General features: G+C 42.5%; 1 protein-coding gene across 2 annotated transcripts in view; it reads left to right on the top strand.

The window, feature by feature from the left end:
* The window catches only part of LOC111961761 (LHFPL tetraspan subfamily member 2a protein-like), a 78,077-nt gene that overhangs the window by 5,347 nt on the left and 48,106 nt on the right, over positions 1–24,624 (top strand). The window contains exon 2 of one of the 2 annotated variants that reach the window (XM_070442733.1): positions 15,808–15,903. The exons of the other annotated variant lie outside the window; for it this stretch is intronic. The gene's annotated coding sequence lies outside the window, so the exon portion shown is untranslated. The remainder of the gene's footprint in view (positions 1–15,807; positions 15,904–24,624) is intronic. 2 annotated transcript variants of the gene reach the window in all.

Raw genomic sequence — 24,624 nt, 5'->3', positions numbered from 1 at the left:
CTCTCTCTCTCTCTCTCTCTCTCTCTCTCTCTCTCTCTCTCTCTGTCTCTCTCTCTCTCTCTCTCTCTGTCTCTCTCCCTCCCCCTCCCCTCTTGGCCCACTACCTTCTGCTAAAGACAGGCTGTCTTCTTCCAGTCTAGTGATAGATGACTCATTCAAACGGAATAGTATTTCAGTGTGAGAGCTGTATGAGTGATGTCCAACTGTAAACCAGGTTCTACTAGTTCTGCTCCTTTCACATTGACGAGAGTTAAGGAGATTCTCCAGACACATCACTGTCATAATAGGCGGCGCATCCAATAGCTAAGCTTCCCCTAAAGTAAATTAAATTGAACTTGTTAAAATTACAATTACTCCTGTCTATAATTCTTTTTATACAATCCATAAAATCACTACACCAGAGAGCATGATTTATCCACAGAGGATCATTAGATTATTTTAATAAATAGCTGTGGATTGTTTTAAAGGCCAGCACATAACCTATAGTCGGGAAGTGCACAATTCGGGAAGCACACAGTCGGGAAACGCGCAAATAGCTGATTGTTGATTTGTGACTGTCAGTATAAAGCGTCTAAAATAGGCAACTCTAACCTGTCTTTAGTTAGGCACATGAAAATGTGCAACTCCCAATAGGCTATTGAGCGAACAGTTGCCTATCCTATTGGCTCTATAGCAGAGAGCATCGGCTATATCCCTGTTGAGTTTACATATTCACTGTCTTTATCATTCGGTGAGTCCATGCTCCTGGAAAGTTTTTTTAGGACAATCATTTCCTCCTCCAGCTAGATATGTCTCCTCTTTTCATAGGCCTTGATTTGATGGATCCAATCAAGATAAGGTTGTTTTTATTGATCTCAGTTTGTCAGTGTCAGCAGATTAGCTTACTCTGTCCTTTTTGTGCTATTGAAGATTCTGCTTTTGGCTTCAGTCATGGAGAGTAAAGTGGGTTGGATTGCATGAAATGTCTTTATAAAAAGGGCACATTTTTTTCAGCCTTTTCTAGCTGGGGCTGAGCTCTGGATGTGTGCAAAGAAAAGAGAAGAGAAACAGAGCGGTCTTTTTTTACGAACAGTGAGTCAGTAATATTATTAGCATAACTTATGACTATCCAATCTACTCATCACATTAGGAATAGTAGACTATCTTACATAAGTCTGAAATGTGATGATAGATGCATGCAATACTTAATCATGAAGGTGATAATCTTTGATTTTTTTGTTGTTGCTTTCCCTAATTTGAAACTCACGCGCTGCCTATTACTGTGACTTGCAAATGTCTCACGTCTCGTCCAACAGCTGCCCACCTCCTAGCAGGGCAGTTTAGTGTAAACGGAAATGTCTCGTTCAGCCCAGCACTCCTCTGTATGAATTGTAATAGCAGAGCAATGTTTTTCAAACAGCTGAAATGTATAGACATTTTCCTAATATTTGAGACTTGTTTTATTGTTTTTATATGAAATTGCAGTTGGTGACTAGCGCTATGACGTCGGCACTAGGCCCTAGCTGCAGGTGATAAACTATGGTAGGGTAGTCATGGAGACGGAGAAAGCCAGGTCCTAAACAGAGGGGGATAGTTCAGTCATTGTGAGTGAGTGGCCTGGGCCCTGCAGGAGGTTTTGTGTAGTTTCACATAGTAAATATGTTTCTATTGATTTCCATTGATTATGTCTAATCAATCCAAATGGAAATTCACATTTGCATTCACGTGCAATAAAATAACCCCTAAGAGCTAGTGTTTAGAAAGTGTTTTTGAATAAGGCCCACTGTTTCCACTCATATTGACTGGAGACCTAAAGCCCTGATCTCTGGTCTCTGTGTATAGGCCAGAGTAATGGTGTGTACCATGTCTCTTCTCCTGTGTATAGTTGTAAGGTGTGTTACCAGGCTCTCTCTGTGTAATAGGCCAGGGCTAATGATGTGTATCATCTCTCTCTGTATATAGGCCAGGGTAATAGGTGTGTATATCCCTCTCCGTATATAGGCCAGGGTATGGTGTGTATCATCTCTCTCGTATATAGGCCAGAGGTAATGATTGTGATATCTCTCTCTCTGTGTATTGGCCAGGGTAATGTGGTGTACCGGCTCTCTCTGTTATAGGCCAGGTAATAGGTGTGTATCATCTCCTCTCTGTATATAGGCCAGCGTAATGGTGTGTATCATCTCTCTCTGTATATAGGCCAGGGTAATGGTGTGTATAATCTCTCCTCTCTATATAGGCCAGGGTAATGGTGTGTATCATCTCTCTCTGTGTATATAGCCAGAAGGTAATGGTGTGTACCAGGCTCTCCTCTGTATATAGGCCAGCAGGTAAGATGATTGTATCTCTCTCTGTGTGGGTAGTGTGTGTATCATCTCTCTCTGTGTATAGGCCAGGAGTAATGGTGTGTATCATCTCTCTCTGTATATAGGCCAGAGGTCAATGGATGTTGTAGCAGGTCTCTCTGTATATAGGCCAGGGTAATGGTGTGTTACATGTCTCTCCTGTGTATAGTTAGGTAATGGTGTGTACCAGGCTCTTCTGTGTATAGGCCAGGGTAATGATGTGTATGCATCTCTCTCTGTATATAGGCCAGGTAATGGTGGTATTCATCTCTCTCTGTATATAGGCCAGGGGAAATGGATGTGTATCAATCTCTTCTGTGTGATATAGGCCAGGGTAATGGTATGTAGCAGGTCTTTCTGTATATAGGCCAGGGTAATGGTGTGTATCATCTCTCTCTGTGTATAGGCCAGGGTAATGGTTTGTACCAGGCTCTCTCTGTGTATAGGCCAGGTAATGATGTGTATCATCTCTCTCGGTATATAGGCCAGGGTAATGGTGTGTATCATCTCTCTCTGTATATAGGCCAGGTAATGGTGTATAATCTCCTCTCTCGTATATAGGCCAGGTAATGGTGCTGTATCTCTCTCTCTGTGTATAGGCCCAGGAGTATAATAGGGCCATGGTATTGTACCAGCTCTCTCTGTTATTAGGCCAGGGTAATGATGTGGTATCATCTTCTCTGTGTATATAGGCCAGGGTAATGGTGTGTATCATCTCTCTCTGTGTTATAGGCCAGGGTAATGGTGTGTATCATCTCTCTTCTGTATATAGGCCAAGGTATTGGTGTGTAGCATGGTCTCTCTCTGTATATAGGCCAGGTTAATGGTGTGTACCAGTCTCTCTGTGATATTTAGGTAAATTGTGCCAGCTCTCTCTGTGATAGCCAGGGTTGAATGTTATCATCTCTTCTCTGTATATAGGCCAGAGGTATGGGTGGGTATCATCTCTTCTCGTATATAGGCCAGGGAAATGGTGTGTATCATCTCTCTCTGTGTATAGGCCAGGGTAATGGTATGTAGCAGGTCTTTCTGTATATAAGGCCAGGGTAATGGTGTGTATTCATCTCTCTCTGTGTATAGGGCCAGGGGTAATGGTATGTAGCAGGTCTTTCTGTTATAGGCCAGGTAATGGTGTGTATCATCTTCCCTGTATATAGGGCCAGTAATCATGTGTATCATCTCTCTCTTGTATATAGGCCAGGGGTAATCATGTGTATCATCTCTCTCTGTATATAGGCCAGGGTAATGGTGTGTATCATCTCTCTCTCTGTGTTAGGCCAGAGGTAATGGTGTGTAGCAGGTCTCTCTGTATATAGGCCAGGGTAAGGTGTGTATTCATCTCTTTCTCTGTATATAGGCCAGAAGGGTAATGGTGTCTGTAGCAGGTCTCTCTGTATTAGGCCAGGAATGGTGTGTATCATCTCTCTTGTTATAGGCCAAGTAATGGTGTGTATCATCTACTCATCTCTCTTGTGTATAGGCCAGGGTAATGGTTGTATTCAGGTCTCTCTTGTGTGTAGGCCAGGGGTAATGGTTGATACCAGTCTCTCTCTGTGTGTAGGCCCAGAGGTAATGGTGTGTAGCAGGCTCTTCTCTGTGTGTAGGCCAGGGTAATCCGGTGTACTAGGCTCTCTCTGTGTATAGGCCAGAGTAATGGTGTGTATCAGGTCCTCTGTGTGTAGGCCAGGTAATGGTGTGTATCAGGTCTCTCTGTGTGGTAGGGGCCATCTGTAATGGTGACTGTACCAGGTCTCTCTCTAGTGTGTAGGCCAGCAGGTGTAATGGTATGTAGCAGGTCTTCTGTGTGTAGGCCAGGGGTATCCGGTTGTACTAGGCTCTCTCTTGTGTATAGCCGAGTTATGCGTGTTTGTATCAGGTCTCTCTGTGTGTAGGCCAGGGTAATGGGGTGTACCAGGCCTCTCTGTATATAGGCCAGGTTAATGGGGTGTACTAGGCTCTCTCTGTGTACAGGCCAGAGTAATGGTGTGTACCAGGCTCTCTTTGTGTAATGTATGTAATGTATAGGGTTATCTTAATGGTGTGTGCAGCTGTGAATGGATTTGTAGTTGAGAGAAAGAGTCTCCAGGGTTGGCTGCTGCTCTTGCTGCTCCAGGCGACTGGAGAGCACTCACACTGGACCGGACAGGGGCGAGATATAGCGTTATAATACCAGAGGACTAGAGACACACACACACACACACACACACACGTACACTTACATGCACTCACACATGACCATGCCTAATATGATTCAATAAAATTTGAAGCTTGTTTTTATTGTCTCTAATTCTTCATGTCAGACTGCCCAAGGACAAACTGGGAGATTTTAAGAGACAGACAATGCTGCACAGACAGAGACAGATGCAGTCTGATTGTTAGCAATGGCCATAAGTCTAGTTAAACCCACATAAAACACCACTGTGTCCCAAGGCCCCTAGAACTCATATCCCTCTCAGTCTCATATGAATACAGGACTCATTTAATTTAGCTGGAATTTGCCAAAGCAGTTATCTCACCACCACACTGCCTCTCCTCTCCTAATCAGCAGATGTATCCTGTTTGATGAAATCTCAGGTGTTGTACGGGCAGCTGGACACTGACACACTTTCAGTAAGTAAACAAACACTGAAAGAACTGACACAGTTTCAGCTTCACCTCCAGCTCACCTCCCTCTCTCCCTTTTCCATTGTCTTTAAACCTGGTCTACTTATGTCAGGGAGGCTTCTTGGGAGGCTACATTAGTTCAGTGGGCCGGCCTGTTGGCTGGCTCAAAGATATACTACATGACCAAAAGTACGTGGACACCTGTTCGTCAAACATTTCATTCCAAAATCAATCATGTGCATTAATATGGAGTTAGTACCCCTTTTGCTGCTATAACAACCTCGAAGGCTTTCCACTAGATGTTGGAACATTGTTGCGGGGACTTGCTTCCATTCAGCCACAAGAGCATTAGTGAGGTTGGGCACTGATATTAGTCCTGGCTCGCAGTTGGCGTTCCAGTTCATCTCAAAGGTGTCCGATGGGGTTGGGGTCTGGGCTCTGTGCAGGCCAGTCAATTTCTTTCACACTGATCTCGACAAACAATTTCTGTATCGACTTCGCTTTGTGCATGGGGGCATTGTCATGCTGAAACAGGAAAGGGCCTTCCGCAAACTGTTGCCACAAAGTTTGGAAGCACAGAATCGTCTAGAATGTCAATGTATGCTGTAGAGTTAAGATTTCCCTTCACTGGAACTAAGGGGCCCGAACCGTGAAAAACAGCCCCAGACCATTATTACTCCTCCACCAAACTTTACAGTTGGCACTATGCATTCGGGCAGGTAGCGTTTTCCGGCATCCGCCAAACCCAGATTTGTCCATCGAACTGTCACATGGTGAAGCGTGATTCATCACTCCAAAGAACGCGTTTCCTCTGCTCCAGAGTCCAATGGCGGCGAGCTTTACACCACTCCAGCCTACGCTTGGCATTGCGCATGGTGATCTTAGGCTTGCGTGTGGCTGCTCGGCCATGGAAACCCATTTCATGAAGCTCCAAACAAACAGTTGTTGTTGCAACCGAGGACAGACAATTTTTACGAGCTGTGCGCTTCAGCACTCGGCAGTCCCGTTCTGTGAGCTTGTGTGGCCTGCCACTTTGCGGCTGAGCCATTGTTGCTCCTAGACATTTCCACTTCACAATAATAGAACTTACCAGGGCAGCTCTAGCAAGGAAGAAATTTGGCAAACTGACTTGTTGGAAAGGTGACATCCTATGACGGTACTGTCTATGGAGATTGCATGGCTGTGTGCTAGATTTTATACACCTCTCAGCAACGCGTGTGGCTGAAATAGCCAAATCAACTAATTTGAAGGGGTGTCCACATACTTTTGGTGATGTAGTGTATCTGCAACCTCAGACTGTGTGTGTGCATGCTGCTATCTGCAGCCATCAGAAGTGCTTACATATTGCCTAAGGTAAATGAGTGCTGCTGTTCCCTGTCTGAGTAAGGAGGACTATCTCTGTCTTGTTATCTCTCACTCTGTCTGGTTCTCATCGCCTCTTCTCTTACTAAGGGCTTTTACACAGGCTTCTTCACAATGCTTGCTGCTTGCATATGGTTGCCTCTTCCTCAAGGAGGCTGGTCTTGAGACAGGGTGTTTGTTTGCGTAGGGTTACCTTCAGAGATGGAAGACTCATGTGCTTGTATGCTGCAGTTATCCAGGCTGATTGCAGAAGATAAGGGATCTGTGTTTGCTGTCATTAGAGAAAGTGAGAGAAGATAGAGGGAGGATAGAGAAAGAATAGAGAGAAGCATGAGAAGGAGAGAGGAAGAATAAAGAGAGAGAGAAAGCAGCGAGTGAAAGTAGAGAGGGAAAGGAAGAAGGTAGAGGGGCTTAAAAATGCAGCGAGGTAGTGAAAGAGGGGTGGGAGAGGGAGGGAGATGCTTTGTTTCACAATTATCCTGCACAGCCGAGGGGCGTCAGACATCTGTGATCCATCTCCCAGAGTTCCCAGTCTGGAACCCTACACTCTGGTGTTCTCACCCTCCTCCCTTCACTCGCTCTCGTCTTTTCTCTCTCAGCCTCCACCCTTCACTGCCATCGCCTTTTCTCTCTCAGCCTCCACCTGCCCTCGCCTTTTCTCTCTCAGCCTCCACCCTTCACCGCCGTCGCCTTTTCTCTTTCAGCCTCCACCTGCCCTCGCCTTTTCTCTCTCAGCCTACACCCTCCACCTGGCCTCGCCTTTTCTCTCTCAGCCTCCTCCCTCCACCTGCCCTCGCCTTTTCCTCTCCAGCCTCCTCTCACTCCAACCCGCCCTCGGCCTTTTCCTATCCCCCGTTCCTTCCTCACCCTCCAACCCACCCTCACCTTTTTCTCTCTCCCTTTCGCTGACTCTCCCTTTCTGTCTTCCTTCTCGTCTGGCTCTGTCTCTCTATCTCCCTCAGACCCTCCTTTTATCTCTCCTCTTCCTCTCTTCCAGCCTCTCCACCTCTCTGCTTTCTGCTTCTGAAATCATCCCTCTAGTCTCTAGGGGTTTGTAAAGAAAGGGTTTTTATTAGTGGCAGGCCCAGTTAGCTGTCGCCCCTCTCTTAACACTGTGTATCCTCTGCTCTGTAGACAGACATACATGCTCTCATATAGCCCTTTTTATTGTAAAGTCATCAGATTCCCTGGAGGCAATGGGCCTGTGGTTCACTAAGGGGGAGGCTAGAGTGCTTTCATAATGCTGAGTATTAATACCTGCCAGTACAATAGAAACTATCACATCAAGTATCCAGGAAGAAACGAAATAGGGATTGGTCCTGGACTAGGAAGGAAGAGAGACAAGAGTGTGTGTGTGTGTGTGTGTGTGTGTGTGCTGTGTGTGTGTGGCTTGTGTGTGGTGTGTGTGGGTTGGTGTGTCGTGTGTGTGTGTGTGGTGTGTGGTGTTGTGTGTGTGTGTGTGCTGGATTGTGTGTTGCTGTGTTGTGTGTGGTGTGTGTGTGGGACCTACATATCTCACCAGTCCTCTATTAGAGCTGACCGATCTTATGATTTTTCCAACCGCTCATACCAATTATCTCGTGGCATTGTTTAAAGTGTATCTTGTATACGGACCTAAAATAAAGTCTCCATGGATTCACCGATTGACGGCCAATTTAAAAAAGTAATCAGTAATTTTCGTAGTAATGAACAATCTCAACAATATGAATGAACACCTCTTTCTTTTACCTAACTCTATCTGCTAGTATTGGAAGGGTCTCAGTTGATAGCGATCGCAATACTGTTGCACAGACCGTGTGCCCATATTAAAACCTGCCCCTGCTCCACTTAGTCCCAGTTGCTAGATATTGCACATATTATATTATCCATATTGGAAGCAAAACACTCGATAATTTCTACAAACTAGTTTGACTGATGTCTGTAGATAATAATCAAACTCATATGCAAGTCTAAAACCTGCGAGAAAATCTCAACATGGAAGTGGCAATTATTGAGGCTGGTAATTTTCAATCCAAATCGTCTATTGAAATTCACCAAGCGACTATATGGATGAGTCTGTCTGACTTTGCTGTCTGATGCCCTATGTGAAGGCAATCCGCCCGATCATGAGAGCGGGAATCTTAGTCAGGTCTGCCATGACCTGACCATGCTCATAACCATGCGCGTCTCATGAGAGGATAGCTTCTTCCGTTCATTTCTGTCAATCTGAAATGTAATGGTAATCTCTGTTGGAACATATTCAAACTTTATGTTAAACCATCTCAAGATTGCATTAAATACATCCGTGCTCTTCGACATTTTCTACTGACTGTTACGGAACTTTTGGACATTTCGTCAGCTTTTAGTGAACACGCTTCGTGATTTGGATTTGTTTACCAAAACGCGCTAACAAAAGTAGCTATTTGGACATAAATTATGGACATTACCGAACAAAACAAACATTTATTGTGGAAGTGGGAGTCCTGGGAGTGCATTCCGACGAAGATCAGCAAAGGTAAGTGAAGATTTATAATACTATTTATGAGTTTTGTTGACTGCACAATTTGGCGGGTAACTGTATGGCTTCCTTTTGTGGCTGAACGCTGTTCTCAGATTATTGAATATTGTGCTTTTGCCGTAAAGCTTTTTGAAATCTGACACAGCGGTTGCATTAAGAACAAGTGTATCTTTAATTCTATGTAAAACATGTATCTTTCATCAAAGTTTATGATGAGTATTTATGTTATTTGACGTGGCTCTCTGCAATTTCTCCGGATATTTTGGAGGCATTTCTGAACATGGCGCCAATGTAAACTGAGGTTTTTGTATATAAATATTAACTTTATCGAACAAAACATATATGTATTGTGTAACATGAAGTCCTATGAGTGTCATCTGATGAAGATCATCAAAGGTTAGTGATTCATTTTATCTCTATTTCTGCTTTTTGTGACTCCTGTCTTTGGCTGGAAAAATGGCTGTGTTTGTCTGTGATTGTGCGGTGACCTAACATAATCGTTTGTGGTGCTTTCGCTGAAAAGCCTATTTGAAATCGGACACTTTGGTGGGATTAACAACAAGATTACCTTTAAAATGGTATGAGATACATGTATGTTTGAGGGATTTTAATTATGAGATTTCTGTTGTTTGAATTTGGCGCCCTGCACTTTCACTGGCTGTTGTCATATCGATCCCGTTACCGGGATTTCAGCCATAGTTAATATAATACATCAATAAAATCAATTTAGCCTCAAATAAATAATGGAACATGTTCAATTTGGTTTAAATAATGCAAAAACAAAAGTGTTGGAGAAGAAAGTAAAAGTGCAATATGTGCCATGTAAAAAAGCTAACGTTTAAGTTCCTTGCTCAGAACATGAGAACATATGAAAGCTGGTGGTTCCTTTTAACACGAGTCTTCTATATTCCCAGGTAAGAAGTTTTAGGTTGTAGTTATTATAGGAATTATAGGACTATTTCTCTCTATTATACCATTTGTGTTTCATATACCTTTGACTATTGGATGTTCTTATAGGCACTTTAGTATTACCGGTGTAACAGTATAGCTTCCGTCCCTCTCCTCGCCCCTACCTGGGCTCGAACTAGGAACACATCGACAACAGCCACCCTCGAAGCATCGTTACCTATCGCTCCACAAAAGCCGCGGCCCTTGCAGAGCAAGGGGAACAACTACTCCAAGTCTCAGAGCAAGTGACGTCACCGATTGAAACGCTATTAGCGCGCACCCCGCTAACTAGCTAGCAATTTCACATCGGTTACACCAGCCTAATCTCGGGAGTTGATAGGCTTGAAGTCATAAACAACTCAATGCTTGAAGCACAGCGAAGAGCTGCTGTCAAACGCACAAAAGTGCTGTTTGAATGAATGCTTACGAGCCTGCTGCTGCCTACCATCGCTCAGTCAGACTGCTCTATCAAATATAAAATCATAGACTTAATTAAAACATAATAACACAAAGAAATACGAGCCTTTGGTCATTGATATGATCAAATCCGGAAACTATCATTTCGAAAACAAAACGTTTATTCTTTCAGTGAAATACGGAACAGTTCCGTATTTTATCTAACGGGTGGCATCCCTAAGGCTAAATATTGCTGTTACATTGTACAACCTTCAATATTATGTCATAATTATGTACAATTCTGGCAAATTAATTACGGTCTTTGTTAGGAATAAATGGACTTCACATAGTTCGCAACGAGCCAGGCGGCCCAAACTGCTGCATATACCCTGACTGCTTGCACAGAATGCAAGAGAAGTGACACAATTTCCCAAATTATAAGAAATTCATGTTAGCAGGCAATATTAACTAAATATGCAGGTTTAAATATATATACTTGTGTATTGATTTTAAAGAAACGCATTGATGATTATGGTTAGGTACATTGGTGCAACGACAGTGCTTTTTTCGCAAATGCGCTTGTTAAATCATCACCCTTTTGTCGAAGTAGGCTGTGATTCAATGAGAAATTAACGGGCACCGCATCGATTATATGCAACACAGGACACGCTAGATAAACTAGTAATTCATCAACCATGTGTAGTTAACTAGTGATTATGTTAAGATTGATTGTTTTTTATAAGATAAGTTTAATGCTAGCTAGCAACTTACCTTGCCTTCTTGCTGCCTCGCGTAACAGGTAGTCTGCCTGCCACGCAGCTCCTCGTGGAGTTCAATAAGGCAGGGATTGAGAGCATTGGACTAGTAACCGGAGTTGCAAAAAACAAATCCCCGAGCTGACAATGTAAAAATCTGTCGTTCTGCCCCTGAACAAGGCAGTTAACCCACCGTTCCTAGGCCGTCATTGAAAATAAGAATGTGTTTCTAACTGACTTGCCTAGTTAAATAAAGGTGTAAAAAAATATATAAAAAAAAGGTGTCCAAAAATACAGATTTCCGATTGTTATGAAAACTTGAAATCGGCCCTAATTAATCGGCCATTCCGATAATCGGTCGACCTCTAGTCTCTATGCTAAGTCGTCAGAGAACACAGTAGTCTCTTTCTGACTCCCAGGCATCAAGATCCATCTTAAGTCTGTCTGAAAACAGACATCATGAAATTATTATGATCACCCCATTCACATATCACACACTCTTTAAATCAGCAGGCCAAATGTCTTCACCAGCGTGTGTGTTGTGTGTGTGTGTGTGTGTGGTGTGTGTGTGTGTGTGTGTGTGTGTGTGTGTTGTGTGTGTGTGTGTGTGTGTGTGTGTGTGTGTGTGTGTGTGTGTGTGTGTGTGTGTGTGTGTGTGTGGGTGTGGTGTGTGTGTGGTGTCTTTGCGTACCTCTGCTGTTGTATTTTGCTCTGTTCTCCTGTCTTGCCTGCATTCAATCAGGAAACTCAGCTCATTCTCTGTTGGAACAATTAAGTCAACACAGCGAACACTGATCAGAAGCCCCCAGTCATTGAGTCATAATTATCTTTCTCTTGTACTGGCCAATAGAGTAGTGTGTGCTGCTGGAAGTTGCTGTGTCTTTTTACAGATGTGTTTCTGGTCAGGTATTTACATCAGCAGTACAGATGTAGGATCTTAATTTGATCACTCTTTTGTTGGTGAGAATTTTCCCACAAAACAGGAAATTCATACTTGTAGTGTATTCAAGTTTAAAAAGGCTTTTAAAGTTAGTAAATTCTGCTTTAAAATGTCAGACTTGATTTGCCGTAACCAAAAATGTCTCAACCGGTATCCTTATCAGTCAGGAGAGGCCTTGATGTTAGGGAGTCAATCCACTACATAATTGCTCTTCTCATACACAGAGAGACACTTCTTTCTATTCTAAGAAATGATGATATCCAACATCTTAAGAAAATATAATGATACGAAACATATTAAGAAAAATAATGACATAAAACATCTTAAGAAAATACAATGATATATAAACATGTTAAGATATAAGGCAGTGTGTATAGGACAGTGAATTTTTTAAACATACTAAACATGCTCGAGTCAATTAGTCAGTTTCCAACAAAACCCACAAAAAATGTCCATTAATGATAATCCACATAATAATTCACAATTCCTGTTGTTGCAGGATTATTTTCCTGCTGTAGCAAGCTGGTTCCAAATGAACATCCTACATCTGTAGCGGCCGAGCAGACAGACAGAGAGAGACAGGTCCTCATGGTTAGGTTGATGCTGTCCAGCCTTCTGTCTTCTCCACAGCCTCTACTCTACTCAGCTATTAAAGTAATCACTGCAAGTTGACGTCATCTGTCTCTGTGTGAGTTCGTTGGTGGTCTGCGGGCCACACACACACCACACACCAACACACACACACACACACACACACACACACACACACACACACACACACACACACACACACACACACACACACACACACACAACACAGCAGCACACACACACACACACACACACACACACACACACACACACACACACACACACACGGTACATGCCAGCCAGCCACACACAGAAGTACAGTGCACGAATGCACGCATATATACAACTTACACACATACAATGTACACACACCTCAATAAAGACAGTGAGGAAATGTGAGTGTTTGTTTAATCATTGAGTTGTGTGTATTGCCTAAGGGTGGTTTTGCACACCTTGTATTTTACAGCTGGTGTTCTGTCTTAATGGCCAAAGTTACAAAGCAGTGAAGTGAAGGCGTGAGTGTCATCAGGAGAACTAGGTTTATTTTGCAGAGGCAACTAAGTGCTCTTGGATGTGATGATGACATTTTAAAGGGACAGAGTTCGATCTCCCTCTCACAACCGGTTTGTTCCTCTGTTTTTGCTGCTCGGTTGAGACTGTAACTTAGTGACAGTATAGGCGGCAGGTAGACTAGCGGTTAGAGAGGTGAGCAGGTAGACTAGTGGTTAGAGAGGTAAGCCAGCAACTGGAGTGTTGCCAGTTCGAATCCTGGGTCCGACTGGAAAAATCTGTTGGCAAAGGTTGCTGGTATCAAATTCTAGATGTCATTGCCCTGCACCTCTCCCAAACATGTATGTGTGTCTTTCGGAGGGGTTTGGTTAAAAGCGGAAATCAAATTTCAGTTGGACCCTGTTTGCAATTGACCAGTAATATTAAGTATATGTTTTCCTGTAGAGCAGTCCTAATATAAAGCACACATCCTGAGGTAGGAGCAAAGAGTGACATAGCCTCAGTCCCACTTTCTCTCTCTCTCTTGCTGAGGCAGATGGATAGCTCTGATACGAAAACGGAAACTGCAGCAGCACCACAAACCCAAAGGTTTTTCCTTTTCCTCTGATTGTCTCTTTGAAGAGCTCCTGGAAAGGCTTTCAAAGTCTCTGGTCTCTGGTCTTCATGCTGGTCTCCAAACAAAATGTGTGTTAAATGTAGAAAAGCTGGTCTGCAGAGTGGAAACAAAACATAACAGAACTGACCAGGGATTGCTTGGTTATTATTCTGCAGAAATATAATTGGTTGTGTTTGTCGTCTCTGGATTTCTCTTATATACAGTGTATACCTGTCTGTGCTTGTGTGTGGAAGTGTGGCTTAACATGCTAACTTACTGTGACTGTCCCATCAATGTCTGTAGGTGTTTCTCATAGAGTGGAGTCAGAATAATCAAATCAAACTTTATTTAAAGAGCATTTCACAAATATCGCAAATAGCAACACATTTTTCACAACCCCTAAAGGTTTCATGTGTTAAAACTTCCTATGGCTGGGTGGCAGTATTGAGTAGCTTGGATGAAAAGGTGCCCAGAGTAAACTGCCTGCTACTCAGGCTCAGAGGCTAAGATATGCATATCATTAGTAGATGTGGATAGAAAACACTCTGAAGTTTCTAAAACTGTTTGAATGATGTCTGTGAGTATAACAGAACTTATATGGCAGGAAAAACCTGAGAAAAAATCCAACCAGGAAGTGGGAAATCTGAGGTTTGTAGGTTTGCCTATCCAATATAGAGTGGGATATTGGTCATTTTGCACTTCCTAAGGCTTCCACTAGATGTCAACAGTCTTTAGAACCTTGTTTGATGCTTCTACTGTGACGAATGAGGGAAGGAGAGCTCTTTGAGTCAGGTCTCTGGCACGAGCTGAACATGCTCGCTTATGTGAGAGCGACCTGCTTTCCATCGCATTTCTGAAGACACTGCCTGATGTAAGAGGAATTCTCCAGTTGAAAGATTATTGAAGATTTATGTTAAAACATCCTAAAGATTGATTCTATACATCGTTTGACATGTTTCTACGAACTGTAATGGAATTGTTTGACTTTTCGTCTGACCTGCGCGTCATGAATGTGGATTACTGGACTGAACGCGCGAACAAAATAGAGTTATTTGGACATAAATGATGGACATTATCGAACAAAACAAACATTTATTGTGGAACTGGGATTCCTGGGAGTGCATTCTGATGAAGATCATCAAAGGTAAGTGAATGTTTATAATGTTATTTCTGACTTCTGTTGACTCCAAAAAATGGCGGATATCTTTGTCTTATTTGGGCTCTGAGCGCTGTACTCAGATTATAGCATGGTGTGCTTTTTCCGTAAAGTTTTTTTGAAATCTGACACAGCGGTTGCATTAAGGAGAAGTTTATCTAAAGTTCCATGTTTAATACTTGTATCTTTTATCAATGTTTATTATGAGTATTTCTGTAAATTGATGTGGCTCTGCAAAATCACCGGATGTTTTGGAGCAAAAACATTAACTGAATAACGCGCCAGTGTAAACTAAGAATTTTTGATATAAATATGAACTTTATCGAACAAAACATACATGTATTGTGTAACATGAAGTCCTATGAGTGTCATCTGATGAAGATCATCAAAGGTTAGTGATTAATTCTATCTCTATTTCTGATTTTTGTGACTCCTCTCTTTGGCTGGAAAAATGGCTGTGTTTTTCTGTGACTTGGCTCTGACCTAACATAATCGTTTGTGGTGCTTTCGCCGAAAAGCCTATTTGAAATCGGACACTGTGGTGGGATTAACAATAAGTGTATCTTTAAAATGGTGTAAAATACTTGTATGTCTGAGGAATTTTAATTATGAGATTTCTGTTGTTTTCAATTTGGCGCCCTGCACTTTCACTGGCTGTTGTCATATCCAGCCGTAAGAAGTTAAAGGGATACTTCGGGATTTTAGCAATGAGGCCATTTATCTACTTCCCCAGAGTTAGATGAACTCGTGGATACCATTTGTGACTCGTTTCAGGAAACTAGGCATATGTCGCGCGTGCGTCACTACTTCACAGGAGAGGCATTTGAACGTAAATATCATTTTTAGACAGAAATGCCTTCTGGAACATGTGAACTTTCATGTGCCTAAATAACAAACTTGTATGCCATCTGTAAATACGAATAAAATTACGAGCCTTGTTGGTTTAGCCACGGAAAAAACAAGAACCTTCCCACTAGCCATGATAATGGATGGGCTGAGGTAATGGATGGGCTGGATATGCCGAGAGATGAGGTCGGATTGGGCTGCCAAGTAGCACACTTCTGTCTGTAACATGAGCTGGTCAGTATATGTAGATAATCCTTTCTAATCTTTTTTTTAATATATCACATAGTAGAACTGCAAAAGTGTTGCTCTCCACTTTCTGGAGAACCGAAGGCAACCATGGCAACCGTGACAGAGAGGGAGAATCGTTCATCCATGTATACAGGTAAGAGAGTCTAGCTAGCTACATTTTCAGATATTATACATTTCAAATTTTGTCAAAGTCATTTTCATTGCAAGTTAAAGCGTACTGTTAGCTAGCTAGCTAATGTTAGCTGGCTGGCTCACTAGATAACATTACGTGTATGATCTGTGTTGTAATATTATTCATATCTAAGAGCCGTTTGCATTGCTAGTTATAGCCTAATGTTAGCCAGCTAGCTAACATTGAACCTGGCTGGTTTGCTACCTGCAGATTCATGCAGGGTAGTAACGTTACGAGTTGGGATTATGGTTCATTGTTTAGCTAGCTAGCTACATGTCTAAACAAAAGACTCCACTATGCAAGTAACCATTTCACTGTACCGTTTACACCTTCTGTATCCTGTGCATGTGACAAATAAACGTAGATTTTATTTGATAGAGTATGTGTTTACTAGAGACGGTAATGTGAAGAACAACATGACCTGCACTATTGTCAATTCAGGATATAACGTTAGGCCAACGAGACAGTGTCCAAGTTCTAAAATTCTCTGGTAGAATGCCCTGCTTTTATTTCATCACACTCAGAACCGTAAGCTATTTTCTGTAAGTGGCTCGCCATTCACTTGTAAATAAGGATCTTGTTGTTTATTTTCCTGTAATAATGAATAAAAATGTGGCTAGCCAGATAACTTAACATTAGCTAGCTAGCGAACAAGCTACTAATGAACCAAAACATTGTTGAGAAAGTTGCTTTTAGTTACCCGGTTTGCTAGATTGACATACACTACATTCATTTTCAAACGGGTGGATTTATTGGTGCTAAAATACACCAGTTACGCTATTTTGGACCACCAGGCTCCTGATGTCATACAGACTGTAGTTTTTGTGTTTATTCTTTTTCATAAAGAGTTTGATTTCGGACGACCATAGAATGGTCATGATGTCACTGCGACAACTGTCGATAGACGTAGTATAAACCAGCCTTTAGTCTTGAAATCTTTGGTGGTTTAGTACATGGCCTCACATGTGAATCCTTAAAGAGATGGGCGGGGCTAAGGCTTAAGAGGGTGTGAACGATACTGAATGGGTGTAGACAAAGAAGAGCTCTCCAGTAGGTGTACCAAAACATTGAAGGTCCATTTTCTCAAAAGTTGGGTTACAAAATAGAATTACTTTCCCATTGTTCCTCAACTGTAGTGTATGATATACCATTTTCTAGCTCTGAGTCTCGACTTTTATCTAATGTAAAACATTTATCCAATTTTGATAAATCGAGCCGGTCCGTCACATTTTTATGTCTCTGTGTCCAATATGAAAGAAGTTAGAGGTAGTTTCGCGAGCCAATGCTAACTAGCGTAAGCGCAATGACTGCTAGGAGATACCCATAGACTTCCAGTCATTGCGATAAGTAGATAAACATTCTTTACAGTTTATGTACAGTACCAGTCGAAAGTTTGGACACACCTACTCATTACAGAGTTTTTCTTTATTTTTACTATTTTTACATTGTAGAATAATAGTGAAGACATCAAAACTATGAAATAAAACACATGAAATCATGTAGTACCCAAAAAAACAAATCAAAACATATTTTATATTTGAGATTCTTCAAAGTATCCACCCTTTGCCTTGATGACAGCTTTGCACACTCTTGAAATTCTCTCAACCAGCTTCATGAGGTAGTCACCTGGAATGCATTTCAATTAACAGTTGTGAATGCATTTCAATTAACAATTGTGCCTTGTAAAAAGTTAATTTGTGGAATATCTTTCCTTCTTAATGCGTTTGAGCCAATCAGTTGTGTTGTGACAAGGTAGGGGTGCTATACAGAAGATAGCCCAATTGGTAAAAGACCAAGTCCATATTATGGAAAGAACAGCTCAAATAAGCAAAGCGAAATGACAGTCCATCATTACTTTAAGACTTGAAGTTCAGTCAATCTGGAACATTTCAAGAACTTCAAGTGCAGTCTGAAAAATCATCAAGTGCTATGATGAAACTGGCTCTCATGAGGACAGCCAAAGGAAAGGAAGACCTAGAATTACCTCTGCTGCAGAGGACATGTTCATTAGAGTTACCAGCCTCAGAAATTGCAGCCCAAATAAATGCTTCACAGAGTTCAAGTAACAGACACATCTCAACATCAACTGTTCAGAGGACACTGCATGAATCAGGCCTCCATGGTCATATTGCTGAAAAGAAACCACTAATAAAGGAAAGCAATAAGAAGAAGAGACTTGCTTTGACCAAGAAACAGCAGCAATGGACATGAGATGAGTCCGAATTTGAGATTTTTGGTTCCAAACTCCGTGTCTTTGTGAGAAGCAGAGTAGGTGAATGGAGGATCTCCGCATGTGTGGTTCCCAACGTGAAGCATGGAGGAGGACGTGTGATGGTGTGGGTGTGCTTTGCTGGTGACACTGTCTGTGATTTATTTAGAATTCAAGGCACACAGCATTCTGCAGCGATACACCATCCCATCTGGTTTGCACTTAGTGGGACTATTGTTTGTTTTTCAACAGGACAATGACCCAACACACCTCCAGGCTGTGTAAGGGCAATTTGAACAAGAAAGAGAGTAATGGAGTGCTGCATCAGATGACCTGGCCTCCACAATCACCCGACCTCAACCCAATTGAGATGTTTTGGGATGAGTTGGACCGCAGAGTGAAGGAAAAGCAGCCAACAAGTGCTCAGTATATGTGGGAACTCCTTCAAGACTGTTGGGTTGAGAGAATGCCAGCTTCACCTGGAATGAAGCATTTCAAATATATAATATACTTACTACTTAATTCCATATGTGTTATTTCATAGTTTTGATGTCTTCACTATTATTCTACAATGTAGAAAATAGTAAAAATAAAGAACAACCCCTTGAACTTTCGACTGGTACTGTATATCTTCAGTGATATGAATGTAAGCATTCATCTGTAAGCATTCATCTGATGCACAGGGAAGAGAGTGAGCAGGGGAGAGAGAGAGAGAGACCAAGACCAGTGTGCAACAGATGGAGAGATGTGATACAGGAAGCATCTTCTGAGGAAGCTTTGTCATTCTGGTATTTGGCTCTCCATCTTTCCCCTTCTCCAATCTACATCTTGATCCCTTACTTTGTCTCCCTACCTCCTCCTTTCACGGGCACCACATCGATTATATGCAACACAGGACACGCAAAAAAAACACACACACACACACACACACACACACACACACACACACACACACACACACACACACACACACACACACACACACACACACACACACACACACACACACACACACACACACACACACACACACACACACACACACACAGCCCAGTGAGGGTAGTCTGTGGTGTGGTGTGTGTGTGTGAATTAGTGCTGACCGTGGCTTCCATCATCCAGCCATTTAGTCACAGCTCGAGAAACGTTTAGGGCCAGAGAGTTCCCCAAACCCCAAACCCCCCACCCCTTCCCCCGGACCCCCTAACTGCTGTAAAAAAGACCCCACAGTGGACATATATAGGAAATCTCAAATGACACCTTATTTCCAGTTCTATATTATAGTGCACTACATTTGAACAGTTCACTATACTATAGGGTGTCATTTGAGAAACAGTCACACACTTCTATGGACCACTATCAGGAGAGAAACACAGTGTAAGATATGAGTCCGCTTGTAGTGACTGGGTAACTGGCGTTGTAATAGTGGAGAAAACCCCCTAGCCCAGGGTTGTTTAATGTAACTTGTGTGTTCAGCTCTGTCATTGGAAAATATTCAGAGTGAATCTAGAATATACACTGTTAGGGATCAACTGAGGTCTAATAATGTCTGAAATGACACAGGCACACTAGAGCTGACCCAATTTAGTCGACTGGTCGATTATTTGGTTGATAGGCTGTTGGTCGACCGAGATTTCTTTCGTCGAGCAGTCGCAAAATATTTGATTTTTTAAATAAAAATCATGGTGTACAAGACAACTGTCTGATTCGCACCTGTCTGAGTGGATGGAACCATTGTTGAGGCCGTGGGGATGGCACAGTCCATCAGTCGAAGACAGTTGTCTTGTACACCATGATTTTTATAGAAAATAAAAATGTTTTGCTACTGCTCTACTAAAGAAATCTCGGTCGACCAACAGCCTATCGACCAAACAATCAGTGCTGCTGAAATAGATATTCCATAGAAAATCTGCCGTTTCCATCTACAATAGTAATTTACAACATTAACAATGTCTACACTGTATTTCTGATCAATTTTATGTTATTTTAATGGACAAAAAATTTGCTTTTCTTTCAAAAACAAGGACATTTCTGTGACCCCAAACTTTTCAATGGTTGTGTATATCTACAGAAATAAGACAGATCCTGCTTCTGTTCTCTGTTTGAGTGTTTGTTTAATAGCCTACTGATTCCGTGAGCACCAAGCCTCATGCAACAATTTCACAAATTCGTCTGTTTTTAATCTTTTCTATGTTGTAATAAAGGCAGTACACTTTTTTTCGTTTGACCAGCCTCTCTGGTATTAGTTATCATTTATTTAGTGTTGCTTACACTGTTCCAAATGTTCAGAAAAATTCTAATACTAATCTTATTGTTATTATTATTATTATCATCATGAATATAATAATAGGTAATGTCATTATCCTTAGTAGGCTTAGTATAGCAGCCTTGTATAACCACCATCGAGCTGTAGGTGTAACGTTCGTCGTCGGAATGAGACTAAAGCGCAGCATGGAAAGTGTTCATAATTTAATGTTCACAAAAACACTCAAACAAAATGACAAAAGGAGAAAACGAAAGCGCACAGTTCTGTCAGGGAAACAACCTAATCAGAAAACAACACCCCACAAAACCCAAACGGAAAATGACAACTTATATATGATCCCCAATCAGGGACAACGATAGACAGCTGCCTCTGATTGGGAACCACACACACGGCAAAACAACAAAGAAATAGAAAACATAGATTTTCCCACCCGAGTCACACCCTGACCTAACCAAACATAGAGAATAAATAAGGATCTCTAAGGTCAGGGCGTGACAGTAGGCCTAAGAGCGCATCCTGTTTAGTCTTAATACCGTACAGTAGCGGTGCGTGGGTAAAATCATTGGGGAGCGAAGCCCCCCCACCCAAAGAATCCATACAACAACCTATGTGTTGTGATAATTGAGTTGTTTGCTCTATAATTTGTTAATTCATATGCCTTGCAACCATGATATATAGGCCTAAGGGCCAAGACGATAAGAATAAGAAATACCAATTCAACCACACCTTTGTTTTTGTCATGCCTGCTCCCGCTCTCCCTTCCTGGCGCTCCAGGGCGACAGGCAGCCCTGCATTACGCACACCTGCTTCCCTTGTCACACGCATCAGTGATTCATTGCACTCACCTGGACTCAATCACCTGTATTATTTCCTTCCCTATATCTGTCTGTTCCCCAGCTCTGTTCCCCGCTTCTGCATTAATTGTCGTATGTCGTTGTGTTACCCGTGTGCTGACGCTGTTCCTGTCTTGTTCCATGTCTGTTCCTTATTAAATGTTGACTCCCCATACCTGCTTCTCTACTCCAGCGTTGGTGCTCACAGAATGCTGGCTTTTCGGTTGGTGGTGACGTCAGGTCCGGGGGCCGCCGCCGATGGAACCGGGGGTGCCTTAGTTGGCTTCCACACCCTAGCTGGCTCGAGAAATTCCTTGCCCCGGTTGGCTCGGCAGGCGCCCATCCCACATCAGGCCTCTGCTGTATCGTCAGGGTTTTACTGCTCAGCCGGGTCGCCAGGCGTCTACGCCTCAGCCGGCTCATCAGGCTCCCACGTCCCAGTGGGATCATCAGGCTGTCACGCCTCAACCAGATCGTCAGGCTCCCACGCCTCAGCCGGTTCGCCAGGTTCCTATGCCTCTGCTGGTTCGTTGGGCTTCTACACCCCAGCCAGCTTGTCCAGCGCACATGCCTCGGCCGGCCCGTCAGGCTAGTCCAGGTGAGACACCGGGTGGCGCCCCTAGAGGGGGGGTACTATCACGCTCTCTCCCTCCCTGGTGCTCGAGAGCGCCAGGCTGCCCTGCATTACGCACTCCTGCCACCATCATTACGCACACCTGCTTCCCTCGTCACGCGCATCAGCAATTCATTGCACTCACCTGGACTCAATCACCTGTGTTATTTCCTTCCCTATATCTGTCTGTTCCCCAGCTCTGTTCCCGCTTCTGCATTAATTGCGTATGTCGTTGTGTTACACATGTGCTGACGCTGTTCCTGTCTTGTTCCATGTCTGTTCCTTATTAAATGTTGACTCCCCGTATCTGCTTCTCTACTCCAGCGTCAGTCCTTACAGTTTTATCACAAAAATGGATAGCAACCTCCGACCGTTGAAGTCCACAAAGCATATTGCATGTAACAGCGAGTTACATGACCTACAGCATGTTCAAGCAAGTTAATGTTTCCGACATGTTTGGACCACTAAACAACTATTGATTTAGAACAACGGTGAGTTAACCTCAAGTCACAAAGAAAACGTGAGCTGCGTCCACTATTTCAGCACCATGTCAACTTCAACATCATCAAATCATCTCTGCTTTAGTCTAATACAGCGACAACTAAAAGATACCACAAACAATTTAGTCCAATCAACATAATGTAAATATGATGTGGCTGTCCATGATTCTGATTTATGTGTGTGCGTGTGTGCGTGCGTGTGTGCGCGTGTTCGTGCAAGTAGAAAAACATGTTGACTCACCCTACTTGTAGAGAAACACCAATGCCATCCTCCTCTCTTCCATATTTGACGAAACGGTCTATCCCTCTGTCATACAGTACACGCTTTTATTTTTTGTTGTCCTAGGCTACCTGGCTAAAATGCTTGCTCGCTAGCCTAACTTCATGGGCAATGATAGCTAGTTAACATTAGCCTTCTACATCTAGCTACATACTGAACTTCCATCCTCTCAGGCCAGGGGCACAACATATTAATTAATGGTTCGATCAGCATCGATGTTGTAATCATTGGCCAGCACAGCGAATTAAGTTAAACCACAAGTCCAAATCCCTATCTCCATCGATGGCTAATTTAGGAAAGGGCCAATTTTAGCTAGCTAGCCACTGGAAGACAACAACACAACGAGATGCAACAATTCAAGTCATTTCTGTCAATGACGTATGCTCTCAATGCAATTTGTCAAGGGAAGCTAAATCCAATCTGGCTTCCCTTGACACTTTATTTTGGTGCGCCAGGACCATTCACAGTTTAGCTCAACGCTGATTGGCAAATGTTTTATACTTTTTTGTGAAGGGAGGCCAAAATGCTCGCTGGCTTCCCTTGCGTTCAATGCTACGGGCGGCAACAATGTCATTCTTCTTTGTACTAGACAGCATCAGATAGATGGTCTACACGTAGAGAGACAGAGGGGCGCTGTTTCGCTCATTCGGGTGCTTTCTCAGGTGAGATACATTCAGCCTCTTGCGAATTGAAGGAAAACGATAAACACAGAGAGACAAAAACATTTCTATTTATTTTTTAAAATCCTTACAAAAAAAATTGGGGGAAGCCTGGCTTCCCTTGGTATCCATGAATACACGCCACTGATGCCGTAAACTCCCTCATTCTTATATTTCAATACTTATATAGGCTACTGTATCAATCAATAATTTATTTGTTCATGTCATCACACAGCATAGGAGTCATTCATGATGTGAAATGCAATCATTTTAGTTTTAAAATAAAATAAAGCGAACATTGAATAATTAGCGTAAACAATAAATAGGCCTAAAACGTTCCATTTCGGAAATTGCATTCACTTATGAATGTGACTGTTAATCTTTGCTGTAATAAAGACTTTACAAAAAAAAGAAATACGCTTATCATTTATTTAGTGTTGTTTACATTGTTCAAAATGGTCAGAACAATTATATTGTAATCTAACAGCACCTGTTTGGCACACATACAGTGCATTCGGGAAAATATTCAGACCCCTTGACTTTTTGTTACGTTACAGAATTATTCTCAAATTGATTAAATACAAAAAAATCCTCATCAATCTACACACAATACCCTATAATGACAAAGCAGTACAGGTTTTTAGATTTTTTTGGGATATGTATTAAAACGAAAAAACTTAAATACATTATTTACATAAGTCTTCAGACCCTTTGCTATAAGACTTGAAATTGAGTTCAGGTGCATCCTGTTTCCATTTGTTCATCCTTTAGATGTTTCTACAACTTGATTGGTGTCCACCTGTGGTAAATTCAATTGATTAGACATGATTTGGAAAGGCACACACCTGTCTATATAAGGTCCCACAGTTGATAGTCCATGTCAGAGCAAAAACCAAGCCATGAGATCGAAGGAATTGTCCGTAGCGCTCCGAGACAGAATTGTGTCGAGGCACAGATCTGGGGAAGGGTACCAAGAAATGTCTGATGCATTGAAGGTCCCCAGTGGCCTCCATTATTCTTAAATGAAGAAGTTTGGAACCACCAAGACTTCCTAGAGCTGGCCGCCCGGCCAAACTGAGCGATCGGGGGAGAAGGGCCTTGGTCAGGGAGGTGACCAATAGATCCTCTGTGTAGATGGGAGAACCTTCCAGAAGGACAACCATCTCTGCAGCACTCCACCAATCAGGCCTTTATGGCAGAGTGGCCAGACGGAAGCCACTCCTCAGTAAAAGGCACATGACAGCCCACTTGGAGTTCACCAAAAGGCACCTAAAAGACGCAGACCATGAGAAACAAGATTCTCTGGTTTGATGAAACCAAGATTC

This window comes from Salvelinus sp. IW2-2015, linkage group LG4q.1:29 (assembly GCF_002910315.2).
Source record: "Salvelinus sp. IW2-2015 linkage group LG4q.1:29, ASM291031v2, whole genome shotgun sequence".
In the NCBI taxonomy this organism is placed as follows: Eukaryota; Metazoa; Chordata; class Actinopteri; order Salmoniformes; family Salmonidae; genus Salvelinus; species Salvelinus sp. IW2-2015.
This window is presented reverse-complemented; position numbering and strand designations above follow the sequence as displayed.